This window comes from Bufo bufo, chromosome 6 (assembly GCF_905171765.1).
Source record: "Bufo bufo chromosome 6, aBufBuf1.1, whole genome shotgun sequence".
Taxonomy (NCBI): domain Eukaryota; kingdom Metazoa; phylum Chordata; class Amphibia; order Anura; family Bufonidae; genus Bufo; species Bufo bufo.
Window position 1 is genome coordinate 70,414,541 of NC_053394.1, and position 16,567 is coordinate 70,431,107.

General features: G+C 44.7%; 1 long non-coding RNA gene across 1 annotated transcript in view; it reads left to right on the forward strand.

Moving 5' to 3' along the window:
• LOC121003285 overlaps positions 1-16,567 on the forward strand; it is a 31,488-nt gene that overhangs the window by 1,005 nt on the left and 13,916 nt on the right. Inside the window, exon 2 of the long non-coding RNA XR_005779453.1 lies at positions 8,630-8,634. This is a non-coding gene — a long non-coding RNA (uncharacterized LOC121003285). The remainder of the gene's footprint in view (positions 1-8,629; positions 8,635-16,567) is intronic.

Consider the following 16,567-nt stretch of genomic DNA (forward strand, 5'->3'; position numbering starts at 1 on the left):
CCCCTCCGTCATGGTCTTATTTGCATTTTGTGAATTACAAAGACTATTAAAATCTACTTCTATGACCTAGAAGTAAACTGTTAAGACGGATTTACAGCGCACAGACGACGGGTAGACTATCTGGAACAAATGTTTCTATGAACGCTCATTCCTGATGATCTTCCCTGTTAATGTGCCGCTGATATCTTGATGAATGAAAAAATAATAATATGCTTGTTCATTAGATGACACGAGCTTGTGTGAACAGGGATCTGCTACCTAGAAACGGTGAACAATCCCATTGCAGTAGCCATCGTTTATCCCCGTGCATCGGAGGAGATCGCTGCATGTAAATGCAGCTCTTTCCTCCACTGACGAGTACGCAGTTAACGGGAAGGAACCGTTCCTTCCTGATAATTGCCTGCTTCATCGGGGCACATAAATACACCTTAAGTGGCACCGTAATGTGTACAAAACCCAAGTCGGCAGCCCATAAGCTACTATACTCTGCCGCTGACAATGGAAGATGTTCTGAAGCGATGTCGCCCTCTACTGGATAATACAGACAGCAGCTCAAAGTCGCCAGCCTGCAAATATAGAGGTCCTATCACAAGCCTATTGTGTAGGGGACTGAGAAAGGACCAGGCCTCGTGTATTAACTGTACATGAAGAATTTTACTTCGCTAGTGCTTTTACACTTAGTGAATAATTTATTAACTGAAACTAGCTTGCTTGTGGCAGAAAGTGCTACAGATGATTCGGAGGTGTTGCTGCAAGCTTTCTTTGGACTTTTGACTGGCTGAGATGACTCCATGATAGATCCCCCTACGCCAGGCACCCTCAACCTGCGGCCCTCCAGCTGTTGTTAAACTACAACTCCCACAATGCCCTGCTGTAGGCTGTTTGGGCATGCTGGGAGTTGTAGTTTTACAACAGCTGGAGGGCCGCAGTTTGAGGATGCCTGCCCTACGCATTGGAAGATCATTGGTACAAGGCTTACGGGTGGGTTGTGGTTGCTGTGCTTTCTAGTGCTGTTAGTTAACAATTAATAATCACTAAATTATTATTGGCTATACATAAAATATGTGCTGCCTGCATTCACCACTAGGTGGCACTTACTGCATCCACTGTGCATTTTTTTTAAAGCGTGGTCCCCTACCTTACAAATGCCGCATGGCAGAACTGCGTCTGCCATGCAACCATAAGAGGTCATGCAGGTCAGCTCAGATTGCTGCTGTTACGGGCTGTGTGCTATGCCTAAAACCGTGCAGCCATTAACCAGCAGCCCTGAGGTGGCATTTATTTCATTAGTAATCCGTGCTGACCTAGGTCTTCTAAATCAGATAATTTTTTTTTATTTGTTTTTCCAGAGGTAAAAATAAAATATGAATATCATTGCATGTACATATTACAGTATGAGATATACATAGTCTCTGTTAATTGATACATATTATCAAAGCAGTATCACACATTATGCATATTATCTAACAGTGCAAGATATTAATATGATATTCTATCAGTGAAGAATGGTATCTGACCTATGTCCGATCGCTGCGGCAGCGCCGTGGCCACTACGTGGGTCACCACCCTCACTGTATGCAGTAATCTGCCCCCGGTCGATGAAGGCAGTCAGGATTTAGAACTCCACTACAAATATATGGAAATTAATCAGCGTAGAATGTTGGATCCATTTAGAAAATGGTGAAAGGAAGAAAAGTGATAAAAAGCAATGTTACTGGGGTTGTCCGCTTTCCGGGACTAGAATATTGATGTCTTGCCCCCCCCCCCGTATAGGTCATCAATATCTTATCAGTGGGATACAATCAGCCTTTTGAAGATGCCTCTGGGGAGCGCTGTGGCCTCTTCCAAGGCCAGTGATGTCGCATTCATCAGTCACTTGGCCTATTCAAGTGAAGGGTCTTGGCCTGCATTACCAAGCACAGCCATTATCCAATGTATGGCGGCTCACCAGGGCACCGCAGCCGATTCAAAGAGCTCATTGGTGGCGGTGCCGGATGTTGTATCCTCACCGATCAGCTATTGATGAACTATCCTGAGAAAAGGTCATCAATATCTTACTCACTTAAAACCCCTTTAAGCGTTAAGCTACAGGCTATTGGTCCCATCGGAAGCAATATCAGCCTTAGGCCTCATGCACACGACCGTTGTTTTGGTCGGCATCCGAGCCACAGTTTTTACGGCTTGGATGCGGACCCACTCACTTCAATGGGGCCGCAAAAGATGCGGACAGCATTCCGTGTGCTGTCCGCATGCGTTCTCCGTTCCGTGGTCCGGAAAAAAAATAAAAAATAACCTGTCCTATTCTTGTCTGCGCTTTGTGGACAAGAATAGGCAGTTATATTAAAGGCTGTCCGTGCCGTTCCACAAATTGCGGAATGCACACAAACGCCATCCGTGTTTTGCGGATCCGCAATTTGCATGTAACCTTATATTTATAAATATATCTGGTGGAACTAAAAAATGGAGATACGTGGAATGAAATGTGGTCAATAATTCTAGTGGAAAAACTGTATTCAGACTCTCCCCAGCCTAAAATGGCTGATAGCAGGGAAAAGTGAAATAGCATCCAACTTGCAGTAGAATTTTAATTTAAAAACAAAATTTCCCACATCTTATTTTTAATTAAGGATTTTTTTTATTTTTTTTGGGACAATAGATACCTCCCTAAGATGACTGTTTTCAGGTTTCAGTATCTAGCTTCGTCATGATGCGGCTTATAAATGCTGTGTATACTGAGAATGAAGTTCTGGGTCGTGACCTGGCGCGAGGTCTGTGTCGCTGACCCGAATACATTCTAATAGTGTTATTCTGTAACGACAGTAGAAAACCGGTCGATGTGCGGTAACTATCTCTGCATTGTTTTCCGTATAACATCATTTTGTAACTTATCTTTTTGTTTTTGTATCTTTTTATTATTGTAGTTTGTAATGTAAATTCTCACTGGTTTAGACGGCAGGTAGATTAAGCTTATAAATTTACTTTTTGTAATTTGCAGATCACTAAGTTTATTATCTTGTTTGTAAACTAAATGCATTAAAATTTATTTGTACAAAAGACTGGTGTGATGGATGCTTGTTCATTTATCATAGAGCAGCGCCGTTCTCGTCATCCCAGTCCACGTAGACTGTAATCACAACTGCGTGACAGGTGAGGCCCTGTGTACTTTAGCTGAAATTAGGGTGATGACCTGCATCCATCATATGGTGGTGACTGCTTCGTGGCTGTGACCGAGGTCAGAAATCTTAAGGCATGCACTATTGATTCTGCAAGTATGTACATGCTTCTGCTGGCTTGGTTGGTCTCCTTTGCTTGCTTGTACTTTCTTTTGCCTGCTGGCAATCTCTTTTGCACAAGTTCCTCATTCCTCACAAGTACATGCAGACTGTATGTATGTATGTATGTTATGCCTTCAAGGTCATGGACACCTTCCCATATTTTATATTAGATTTTTATTGAATTGTGTCTATTATGTGATAAATTAAAAATTCTCAGCCATTTGTCTTGTTTCATCTCTGCATCTCTTATCTCTGGTTTGCTGACCTCTTTACAACCAATTAAAATTTAGATCCAAAATATTTCAGCTTAAAAGATCGTTCAGGAGACCAGAGGTAAGGGCTACAGAATGAAGGTCAGATTTCCAGCCGATCGATGGTGTAGCATGTCGTTCACCACTTGCTTAAAGGGGTTGTTGCCTCACTGCAGCAAATAGCATTTATCATGTAGAGAAAGTGAATACCAGGCACTTACTAATGTATTGTGATTGCCCATATTGCCTGCTTTGCTGGATTCATTTTTCCATTATATTATACACTGTTCAGATCCAGGGGTTATGACCACCCTGCAGTCCAGCAGTGGTGGCCGTGCTTGCACGCTGTAGGAAACAGTCCAGCAGCCGGGAGCGCACATAGGTATGCATCTCCTGTAACGGCCACCGCCTATCTGCGCTGTAACGGGGCTGTTATCGGACTTGTATGGAGACAAACGATCATTGCTACATGGGAAGTGGTGCTGTAGGCAAACCGATATGATCAGCCGACAAATGAGCTTTAGGGGGGAGCGTTCGTAGGTAAGCTCATAGGCACGTTCATTAGCCCAGGTAAAAGAGCCTTTATCTGTCAGCTTGTCTGATGAATTTAGGCCCGTTAACACAGGCAGATTATGGTTAAGACGATCTCTAACGAGCGTTCGTATGAACACTTGTTAGCAATTATCTGGCAGTGTAATACTGTCGTTGATTACCCAATAAACGAGCAGGTAAATGGGATCTTTTAACATGTTAAATCCTGGTTTGCCTGCGGCAGATCGCGTCATGCAATAGGCGCCCTGCTGCTGTTCCCTATACTGTGGAGGAGATCGCTGCGTGTAACGCTTCCCTCCCGACAATCGTCTGCTCCATCTGCCTGTGTAACAGGGCCTCTACACTGATCTCATTGTAGTCAACAAATTACATTTCCATCTGCAAACAGGAAAGCAGTAATATGGTTGCTATATGGGGTCACTACTTTAAAGCCTACGTCCTGTGACGAAACGTGAGCTATCCTACAGGTAGGACATGATTGCAATTATTTTCCTTCCGTATGTCTCCTGGTCTACATATGTCAAGACATCATGTCCTGTCGCGGTGACCCCAGTCTTGTCTGCTAACCTACTGGCCATACACATTAGCTATATATCGGCTGAGGCCTTCCAACAGCAGATTTTGGGATAGAAGGATCATGGTGTTGGAATTAACCTGCCCAATCCTTTTCTGCTTGGAATATAAATTGGCGGCCACCCTCTGTTCACTGCTACAGGAGGTCTGAAAATGAGAGCGTGCTGGCTTGCCATTTCTGACAGTCCCCATAGCGCTGAATGGAGCTGAGGCTGCCCATAGGCAGCTTGCTCTCCATTCAGTGCTATGGGACTTCCGAAAATAGCTGAGGGTACTCGATCGGCTATTTTGAGAAGTCTCACAGCAGTGAATTGGGAGAGCAAGCTGCACTTAGGCGGTGTGCTTCACTTCAGGGGCCCTATTCTGGAGATGGGAGCAGGTTCCAGATGGACTCTCCGTTCAGAACACCTACACATTCCTCAGGGTGAGCATGCATGTGTATGGGAGGTCGGTCAGGTGAAATAGCTGTTGGCTGACCAGCATGTGTATGGTCAGCTTAAGTTGTCATAGACCAGAATTTACTTTGGGGTTAGGGAAAGGATAAGGGAGCTCCACTCATAAAGCAGTAATGGACGATGGCTCAGTGCTGGGATACGTCTGACCCGGCAGATAAGTAAGATGGTGTGAGGGGTGCGGTTAGGTTGATGGAGGACATATTTTGTCTAGCCCTTGACTTTAGGCTACTTTCACACTTGCGTTTCTATTTCTGGTATTGAGATCCGTCATAGGATCTCAATAAAACCGGAGAAAAACGCTTCTTTTTGTCCTCATTCATTGTCAATGTGGACAAAATGTAACTGAACAGAACGGAGTGCTCCAAAAAGCATTTTGTTTCGTTTGGTTGCGTTCCCATACCGGAGAGCAAACCGCAGCATGCTGCGGATTTCTTTCCATCATGGCATGCGGAGCAAGACGGATCTATCATGACCCACAATGCAAGTCAATAGGGACTAATCCGTTTAACTCTGACACTATAGAAAACAGATCCGTCCCCCATTGACTTTCCATGGAGTTCATGACTGATCCGTCTTGGCTATGTTAAAGATAATATAACGGATGCAGACAGTTGTATTATCAGTAACAGAAGTGTTTTTGCTGAGCCCTGCCGGATCCAGTAAAAGCGCTAGTGTTAAAGTAGGGTAAGTGCTGCTGGTGTTTTTATATCAAGTGATGAGTTTTGTAAACCATGGAATTGGGCCTTCAACAAACTACAGCACATTTCCTTCAGTCTGATCTGCTGCCTAGCATGCATTAAATGTGCATTCCTCATGACCTTCAACCTGCTATCAAAAGTCAGTAAGTTTCATCATGCGGGCAATAACTGCTGATTACCAACGAGGCGCTAAACTAGCTTTGCTGGATTGTGCGTTCCTGGTACGAACCTGCATAATAATGGCATGTGATAACTCCCAACGAGTCCGGGGGAAGAAGCCTATACTCCGGTGCACAGCAACAATGTAAACCTGTAAAGATGAGGTCACTTCTGGTAAAAGTTATAAAAAAAAAAAATAACTATGTAATACGTTTGAAATGAATCCTGAGACTTGCCAGACTGCTGCTTGCCCTGTGTTACATTATAGAAGCCTGCTACATAAAAAGTCTGGAAATCCTCCTGTAGAGTCAGTAGGTTAACAATGAAGTCCATCCATTTACCCTCCCCCATCCACTGCTAGTACAGGTCATGCGTGTAGAGCCTTATCCTGCCCCATTGCACCAAAGGGCAGTGGCCGGACATGGTTTCCTCTATGCTATCTTTTCAGAATTCTGTAGGGATGACTATGTGGTTTTTAGGACTCAAGTCCAGCTATTTGCATAATATTTATGGGCAGCACGGTGGCTCAGTGGTTTGCATTGGGTTCGAATCTGACCAAGGACAACATCTGCATGGAGTTTGTATGTTCTAGCCATGTTTGGTTGAGTTTTCTCCGGGTTCTCCGGTTTCTTTTCACACTCTAAAGACATACTGATAGGAAATCTAGATTGTGAGATCCATTGGGGATAGTGTGATGCAAATGTCTTAAGTGCAGTGAATATAGTAGAGCTATATAAGTGAGTATAATAAATAAAATAATAATTGTATAATGGTATCACTTCTTCCATTCTAAATGATGAGGTATGACCACTGGTGGGTGGACACAGACTGTAAAGGGTCCCAGTGCAAGAACATTATATGGGCCCCTCTATTCCATCCTTTGTGTGCAATCTAATGACAGTGATGAGCTCTTAGCATGTGTTTATTGTGGTCCCTCTACTGGATCCTCTCTAACTGCACAGATTGCAATATGGTATTTTCTCCCCTTGGCAGGACAAGGTATAATTCTCCAGCCCCTTTGCCCAATATTATGGAAGGGCTTGCTTACATATTTAGAGCACATATACGTTTTCAGGTTGGTTTTAATGCACCTTCTCGTTTGCCATGTTCACGACCATGACTAGACAATTTGCCGCTGTAGATTTCAAAGAATTCGTAGCTTGCTCAACCTCACTCAGGTGGGTTCAGTCAATATTTCAGCTGCTTTCACACTGCTGTATTACGATCTTGAAAGTAACACCTCAACCTGGGAAATCATGTGACCACTGACCACTACATGTGGTCAGGGCTTCACCCATGCATATATACGACAGTGACTGCCCTCAGACCTCCAAGAAGTAGCTTCCCAGCTGTTGGTATATAAATGATATACAGAAGGGGGTCAGGCCGTGCCATTAAAACTTAAAGGGTTATCCAGGAATGAATATTGATGACCTATCCCCTGGATTGGTCATGAATATCAGATTGGTGGGGGTCCTAACAGCTGTTAGAAGAGGCCGGGCACTCCATGAGCACTGTGGCCTCTTCCTAGGCAATGTAATGTCACCGTACATCGGTCACGTGGCCTACTTGCAGCTCAGCCCTATTCAAGTCAATGGGGCTGAGAGGCAATACATCCGCTATACACTGCGTGCAGAATTATTAGGCAAATGAGTATTTTGACCACATCATCCTCTTTATGCATGTTGTCTTATTCCAAGCTGTATAGGCTCGAAAGCCTACTACCAATTAAGCATATTAGGTGATGTGCATCTCTGTAATGAGAAGGGGTGTGGTCTAATGACATCAACACCCTATATCAGGTGTGCATAATTATTAGGCAACTTCCTTTCCTTTGGCAAAATGGGTCAAAAGAAGGACTTGACAGGCTCAGAAAAGTCAAAAATAGTGAGATATCTTGCAGAGGGATGCAGCACTCTTAAAATTGCAAAGCTTCTGAAGCGTGATCATCGAACAATCAAGCGTTTCATTCAAAATAGTCAACAGGGTCGCAAGAAGCGTGTGGAAAAACCAAGGCGCAAAATAACTGCCCATGAACTGAGAAAAGTCAAGCGTGCAGCTGCCAAGATGCCACTTGCCACCAGTTTGGCCATATTTCAGAGCTGCAACATCACTGGAGTGCCCAAAAGCACAAGGTGTGCAATACTCAGAGACATGGCCAAGGTAAGAAAGGCTGAAAGACGACCACCACTGAACAAGACACACAAGCTGAAACGTCAAGACTGGGCCAAGAAATATCTCAAGACTGATTTTTCTAAGGTTTTATGGACTGATGAAATGAGAGTAAGTCTTGATGGGCCAGATGGATGGGCCCGTGGCTGGATTGGTAAAGGGCAGAGAGCTCCAGTCCGACTCAGACGCCAGCAAGGTGGAGGTGGAGTACTGGTTTGGGCTGGTATCATCAAAGATGAGCTTGTGGGGCCTTTTCGGGTTGAGGATGGAGTCAAGCTCAACTCCCAGTCCTACTGCCAGTTTCTGGAAGACACCTTCTTCAAGCAGTGGTACAGGAAGAAGTCTGCATCCTTCAAGAAAAACATGATTTTCATGCAGGACAATGCTCCATCACACGCGTCCAATACTCCACAGCGTGGCTGGCAAGAAAGGGTATAAAAGAAGAAAATCTAATGACATGGCCTCCTTGTTCACCTGATCTGAACCCCATTGAGAACCTGTGGTCCATCATCAAATGTGAGATTTACAAGGAGGGAAAACAGTACACCTCTCTGAACAGTGTCTGGGAGGCTGTGGTTGCTGCTGCACGCAATGTTGATGGTGAACAGATCAAAACACTGACAGAATCCATGGATGGCAGGCTTTTGAGTGTCCTTGCAAAGAAAGGTGGCTATATTGGTCACTGATTTGTTTTTGTTTTGTTTTTGAATGTCAGAAATGTATATTTGTGAATGTTGAGATGTTATATTGGTTTCACTGGTAAAAATAAATAATTGAAGTGGGTATATATTTGTTTTTTGTTAAGTTGCCTAATAATTATGCACAGTAATAGTCACCTGCACACACAGATATCCCCCTAAAATAGCTAAAACTAAAAACAAACTAAAAACTACTTCCAAAAATATTCCGCTTTGATATTAATGAGTTTTTTGGGTTCATTGAGAACATGGTTGTTGTTCAATAATAAAATTAATCCTCAAAAATACAACTTGCCTAATAATTCTGCACTCCCTGTACAATGTACGGCACTGTGCTTGGAAAGCTGTTTGCGAGCCTGGCGGCGGCTCCCTGAAACAGCTGATTGTGCGTGCCTTTCCATGTAATATTAATGACCTATCCGGAAGATAGGTCATCAATATTATTTCCCGGGTAACTTTTTATTTTATTTTTTATCAGTTTACTTTTTATTGAAATAAACAGTATCACATGAACATCATGAAGGATTTCGCAGTTTTTTGTATAGTTGAAAATAAGTACAACAACTTACAAAAATATTGGTGTGCGCAGACACCCATGGCATTATGGGAGATCAAATATCCCGTGAACATTACAGCAGTTAAATGATCGAAGTATTGTAACATTGCATATAATAACACAAGAACCCCCCCCCCCCCCCCCCCACCCCATCCCAACTTGAGCAGAGAGACATCAGTGTCTGTAGATTTAATGATAATCATACAATTGGGCATCAAAACATTTCCACCTAGCTATACTAACTGTAGCCGTTCAAACAGTGTACAAACCGGATTTCAAAAAAGTTGGGACACTAAACAAATTGTGAATAAAAACTGAATGCAATGATGTGGAGATGGCAAATGTCAATATTTTATTTGTAATAGAACGTAGATGAGAGATCAAACGTTTAATCCGAGTAAATGTATCATTTTAAAGGAAAAATACGTTGATTCCAATTTTCACGGTGTCAACAAATCCCAAAAAAGTTGGGACAAGTAGCAATAAGAGGCTGGAAAAAGTAAATTTGAGCATAACGAAGAGCTGGAAGACCAATTAACACTAATTAGGTCAATTGGCAACATGATTGGGTATAAAAAGAGCTTCTCAGAGTGGCAGTGTCTCTCAGAAGCCAAGATGGGTAGAGGATCACCAATTCCCACAATGTTGCGCAGAAAGATAGTGGAGCAATATCAGAAAGGTGTTACCCAGCGAAAAATTGCAAAGACTTTGCCTCTATCATCATCAACTGTGCATAACATCATCCGAAGATTCAGAGAATCTGGAACAATCTCTGTGCGTAAAACCATACTGGATGCCCGTGATCTCCGGGCCCTTAAACGGCACTGCACCACAAACAGGAATGCTACTGTAAAGGAAATCACAGAATGGGCTCAGGAATACTTCCAGAAACCATTGTCAGTGAACACAATCCACCGTGCCATCCGCCGTTGCCAGCTGAAACTCTACAGTGCAAAGAAGAAGCCATTTCTAAGCAAGATCCACAAGCTCAGGCGTTTTCACTGGGCCAGAGATCATTTAAAATGGAGTGTGGCAAAATGGAAGACTGTTCTGTGGTCAGACGAGTCACGATTCGAAGTTCTTTTTGGAAATCTGGGACGCCATGTCATCCGGACCAAAGAGGACAAGGACAACCCAAGTTGTTATCAACGCTCAGTTCAGAAGCCTGCATCTCTGATGGTATGGGGTTGCATGAGTGCGTGTGGCATGGGCAGCTCGCATGTCTGGAAAGGCACCATCAATGCAGAAAAATATATTCAGGTTCTAGAACAACATATGCTCCCATCCAGACGTCATCTCTTTCAGGGAAGACCCTGCATTTTTCAACAAGATAATGCCAGACCACATTCTGCATCAATCACATCATGGCTGCGTAGGAGAAGGATCCGGGTACTGAAATGGACAGTCTGCAGTCCAGATCTTTCACCTATAGAGAACATTTGGCGCATCATAAAGAGGAAGGTGCAACAAAGAAGGCCCAAGACGATTGAACAGTTAGAGGCCTGTATTAGACAAGAATGGGAGAGCATTCCTATTTCTAAACTTGAGAAACTGGTCTCCTCAGTCCCCAGACGTTGAGTGTTGTAAGAAGAAGGGGAGATGCCACACAGTGGTGAAAATGGCCTTGTCCCAACTTTTTGGGGATTTGTTGACACCATGAAATTCTGATTCAACATATTTTTCCCTTAAAATGGTACATTTTCTCAGTTTAAACTTTTGTTCCATGATTTATGTTCTATTCTGAATAAAATATTAGAAGTTGGCACCTCCACATCATTGCATTCAGTTTTTATTCACGATTTGTATAGTGTCCCAACTTTTTGGGAATCCGGTTTGTACTATAACTATGTGGTTCCCCTGGAGAGGGAGTGTAAAAGACATTTGTCCCCGTATACAGTCTTGAACTAACGCCTGTGAAGCTAGCTGTGCCATAAAGATAGGAACTTATTTGGACATTTTCGTTTAGCATTTACTCCCTTTTCTAATCTCAGAATTACATTCATCCTATTCACAAACTCTTGTTTTGTGGAAGGGGCCTCTCGTATCTAGTGTTTAGCTATTAGTACCCTAGCCTGGAACAGGAGTCTATGAATACATAGGGAGTTCCTGTCCCCCAGTCCCGGAGAGTCCAGTATCCCAGTATACAGACTCTAGGGTCATCGGGTAGACGTATCTGAGTTGCCGTCACTATAATACTTCTGACATCCTCCCAATAGGATCGCAATCGTGAGTAGTTCCAGATCATATGGAGCAATGCACCTTCTTCCCCACATCTAGAACACTTTGAATCTGCGCGCACACCAATTCTGAAAATAAATTGTGGGGTTCTATATACTCGATGTATAAGGTAGAGTTGTGATAGTCGCTGGGATTCACTAACCGTCAGAGAAGAAGTAAGGGCCAGAATATCTGTCCATTGTTCCTGGGACTATGCTCCAAGATCCTTTTCCCATTGGACCTTTGCCTTAATGGTAGTAATGGAGGAGGAAATATCAATAATATGTCTATATAGCAAGGATATAAGGCCCTTAAGTGGAGGAACCTTTTTTATAGCTGTTTGGCCACAAGGGAAGAATCAGTAATCCGTACACCCTTGGGAAATTGCGTCTGAAACGCATGTCTCAATTGCAAATACTGGTAGAAAAATTTGTTGGGTAAGGCTACTTTCACACTTGCGGCAGAGAGATCCGGCAAGCAGTTCCGTCGCCGGAACTGCCTGCCGGATCAGGCAAAATGTATGCTAACTGATGGCATTAGTAAGACTGATCAGGATCCTGATCAGTCTTAAAAATGCCTGATCAGTCGAAAAAATGCATTGAAATGCCGGATCCGTCTTTCCGGTGTCATCCGGCAAAAACGGATCCGGCATTTATTTTTTCACCTTTTTTTTCAGTCTGTGCATGCGCATACCGGAAGGACGGATCCGTCATTCCGGTATTCTGAATGCCGGATCCGGCACTAATACATTCCTATGGGGAAAAATGCCTGATCCGGCATTCAGGCAAGTCTTCAGTTTTTTTAGCCGGAGATAAAACCGTAGCATGCTACGGTTTTCTCTTTTGCCTGATCAGTCAAAACGACTGAACTGAAGACATCCTGATGCAAACTGAACGGATTACTCTCCATTCAGAATGCATGGGGACATACCTGATCAGTTCTTTTCCGGTATAGAGCCCCTGTGACGGAACTCTATGCCGGAAAAGAACAACGCAAGTGTGAAAGTAGCCTAAGCTAAACTCCTCCTGCAACTGCGTAAAGGATTTGAAGACTCCATCTGATTGAAGTTGTCCCATGAACAATAGACCCCTCCTTTCCCATGGAGAAAAACCCTCCAGACGGAAAATCTCAGGTACTTTTACGTCATAAAGGAATAGCATCACAAAAACCGCTGATACCAATTATGCATTTAAATTTAGACCATGCTTTGGTCACTAGGGACAGAGTAGGGAGTGTGGTCGAGCGTGGGGGGACCTAATTCCACCGTGGCAATCGGAGCTTTTTGTTTTGTTATAGATGAAATAATAGCCGCCGAAGAGTCCAGCTCGTCAGTCTAGAGCCACCATTTAAAATGTTGCAGCTGGGCAGCTATGAAATAGAACCATGGATTTGGTAAAGATAGTCCGCCCCCCTCTTTACTCTTCTGGAGCGTTACAATACTTATTCTCGGCTGCTTTTTCCTCCAAATTAGGGGTAACTTTTAATAATTGCAGTAAAAAAACAAAAACAAGATAATGAAATTTAGCAAATGAATCTCCTGTACTCAACCACACAAGTTCCACTGAGAAAAATACATCAAAAAGTCCCAAGCAGCAGTGTAAGGCCTCCTGCACACGAACGTATTTTTTTGCGGTCCGCAAAAACGGGTCCCGTTTTTCCGTGATCCGTGACCGTTTTTTCGTCCGTGGGTCATCCTTGATTTTTGGAGGATCCACGGACATGAAAAAAAAGTCGTTTTGGTGTCCGCCTGGCCGTGCGGAGCCAAACGGATCAGTCCTGAATTACAATGCAAGTCAATGGGGACGGATCCGTTTGACGTTGACACAATATGGTGCCATTTCAAACGGATCCGTCCCCATTGACTTTCAATGTAAAGTCTGGAGTCCCATACCATCGGATCGGAGTTTTCTACAATCCGATGGTATATTTTAACTTGAAGCGTCCCCATCACCATGGGAACGCCTCTATGTTAGAATATACTGTCGGATATGAGTTAGATCGTGAAACCTCATTTCCGACAGTATATTCTAACACAGAGGCGTTCCCATGGTGATGGGGACGCTTCTAGTTAGAATATACTACAAACTGTGTACATGACTGCCCCCTGCTGCCTAGCAGCATCCGATCTCTTACAGGGGGCTGTGATCAGCACAATTAACCCTTCAGGTGCCGCACCTGAAGGGGTTAATTGTGCTATCATATCCCCCTGCAAGAGATCAGGGCTGCCAGGCAGCAGGGGGCAGACCCCCCCCCCCCCCCCTCCCCAGTTTGAATATCATTGGTGGCCTGTGCGGCCCCTCCCCCCCCCCCCTTCCTCCCTCTATTGTAATAAATCGTTGGTGGCACAGTGTGCGCCCCCCCCCCTTCCTCCCTCTATTGTAATAAATCGTTGGTGGCACAGTGTGCGCCCCCCCGCCCCCTTCCTCCCTCTATTGTAATAAATCGTTGGTGGCACAGTGTGCGCCCCCCCGCCCCCCCCCTTCCTCCCTCTATTGTAATAAATCGTTGGTGGCACAGTGTGCGCCCCCCCCCCCCCCCCCCCCCCCCTCTATTGTAATAAATCGTTGGTGGCACAGTGTGCGCCCCCCATCCCCCCCCCCCCCTCCCTCTATAGCATTAACAACATTGGTGGCCAGTGTGCGGCCTCCCATATCCCCCCCCCCGATCATTGGTGGCAGCGGGTTACTAGCAATAGTACAATAGTAAAAGATTCATACTTACCTGGGATCTGCGATGTTCGTGTCCGGCCGGGAGCTCCTCCTACTGGTAAGTGACAGTTCATTTAGCAATGCGCCGCACAGACCTGAGGCTGTCACTTACCAGTAGGTGGAGCTCCCGGCCGGACACGAACATCGCAGCAGCCGGTAAGTATGAATCTTCTACTATTGTACTATTGCTATGTAACCATGGCAACCAGGACTGTAGTAGCGTCCTGGTTGCCATGGTTACCGATCGGAGCCCCAGCGATTAAACTGGGACTCCGATCGGAACTCCGCTGCCACCAATGATGATGGGGGGGGGGGGAGATGGGAGGCCGCACACTGGCCACCAATGTTGTTAATGCTATAGAGGGAGGGGGGCCGATGGGGGGCGCACACTGTGCCACCAACGAATTATTACAATAGAGGGAGGGAGGGGGGGGCGCACACTGTGCCACCAAGGAATAATTACAATAGAGGGGGGGGGGGGGGGGCCGCACTGGCCATCAATGATATTCAAACTGGGGAAGGGGGGGGGTCTGCCCCCTGCTGCCTGGCAGCCCTGATCTCTTACAGGGGGATATGATAGTACAATTAACCCTTTCAGGTGCCGCACCTGAAGGGGTTAATTGTGCTGATCACGGCCCCCTGTAAGAGATCGGGTGCTGCCAGGCAGCAGGGGGCAGTCTTGTACACAGTTTGTAGTGTATTCTAACTAGAAGCGTCCCCATCACCATGGGAACGTTTCTGTGTTAGAATATACTGTCGGTTCTGAGTTTTCACGAAGTGAAAACTCAGCTTTGAAAAAGCTTTATGCAGACGGATCTTCGGATCCGTCTGTATAAAAACTAACCTACGGCCACGGATCACGGACACGGATGCCAATCTTGTGTGCATCCGTGTTCTTTCACGGACCCATTGACTTGAATGGGTCCGTGAACCGTTGGCCGTGAAAAAAATAGGACAGGTCATATTTTTTTCACGGCCATGAAACACGGATCACGGATGCGGCTGCAAAACGGTGCATTTTCCGTTTTTTCCACGGACCCATTGAAAGTCAATGGGTCCGCGAAAAAAAACGGAAAACGGCACAACGGCCACGGGTGCACACAACGGTCGTGTGCAGGAGGCCTAATAGTATGGTCACAGAAACAGTTACGTGACGGGATCCAACCATAGGCGGTTATAGAGTAGTAAACCAATGTGGTCTTATCACCTCCTGTGTCATAGTTGGGAGCCCCGTAGCGTGGTCTGGATGTTGCTGGAGTTCAGGAGCGGGCAAAAAAAGTGGTTTACAAGGCATGTCCTACAATATCACTAATATGCCTTGTCAAGCGGCTGCTCTGTCTCTGTAACCTATCCACACAGCACCCGCCCTGGTAAGGGTGACCCGGTCCAGAACCTGACCCTAAACAAAACGTTTTATAATGACCCTATCAATGTGTCACGACATGCCATGTTTCGCTATATACAAAGTTTATGAGGGGACATCTTCCCCCATGAGCTTCGTATATAGCAAAACATGGCTATAGGGATCCTGACCGCGACACATACCCCCTATGGTTGGATGCCCGTTTCTGTGACAGGACTGTTACTTGTGACTTTTTCATGTACTTTCCTCTGTGGAACTTGTGAGGTTGAGTACAGGAAGTTAATTTACAGATCTTTATTATCTTTTTCTTTTTTTATGTGCAGTTATTAAAATGTAAGTTTCAACGGCAAGAACTGACCCTCTTCTGCTGATTAATATAAATGTAGAATTACTGAACCACAGAACTGGCAGCTGACACCATGCCAAGGCCTCCTTTTATTTACATCTGGTTCTCCCATTATGATTCCCTCTGGAGCAGTACAACAGCGCCAAAGGGGAAACTGATGACAAAACTGATCCCATAGTTATGACACTGGACATTTTCCTCTGCCACAAAGGGGACAAAGAAGTGTACAACTTTTATTAGTTGTGTCTAACTTGGGCATAAAACAACTGGCACAAATGTGAATCCCGTCTTAAGTTATAAAACTGGTACGTGGCACTATGGTCAGCACTTTTGAAGTGGACTTTGCACCAGCGCATTATCCCTATCTGTTTGGTTTTCACTTATTAACAATTTATAACCAGTGGGATTGCATTAAAGATTTTGATATTTATATTCATACTGCATGTGGCTTGCATGACAAACCACTGGAAATGACTTTTCTAGAGAATGAACTTCAGCCAAAGGTGCTTACTTTAGTTACTTTGGAGGGTAAGGCTAGTTTCAC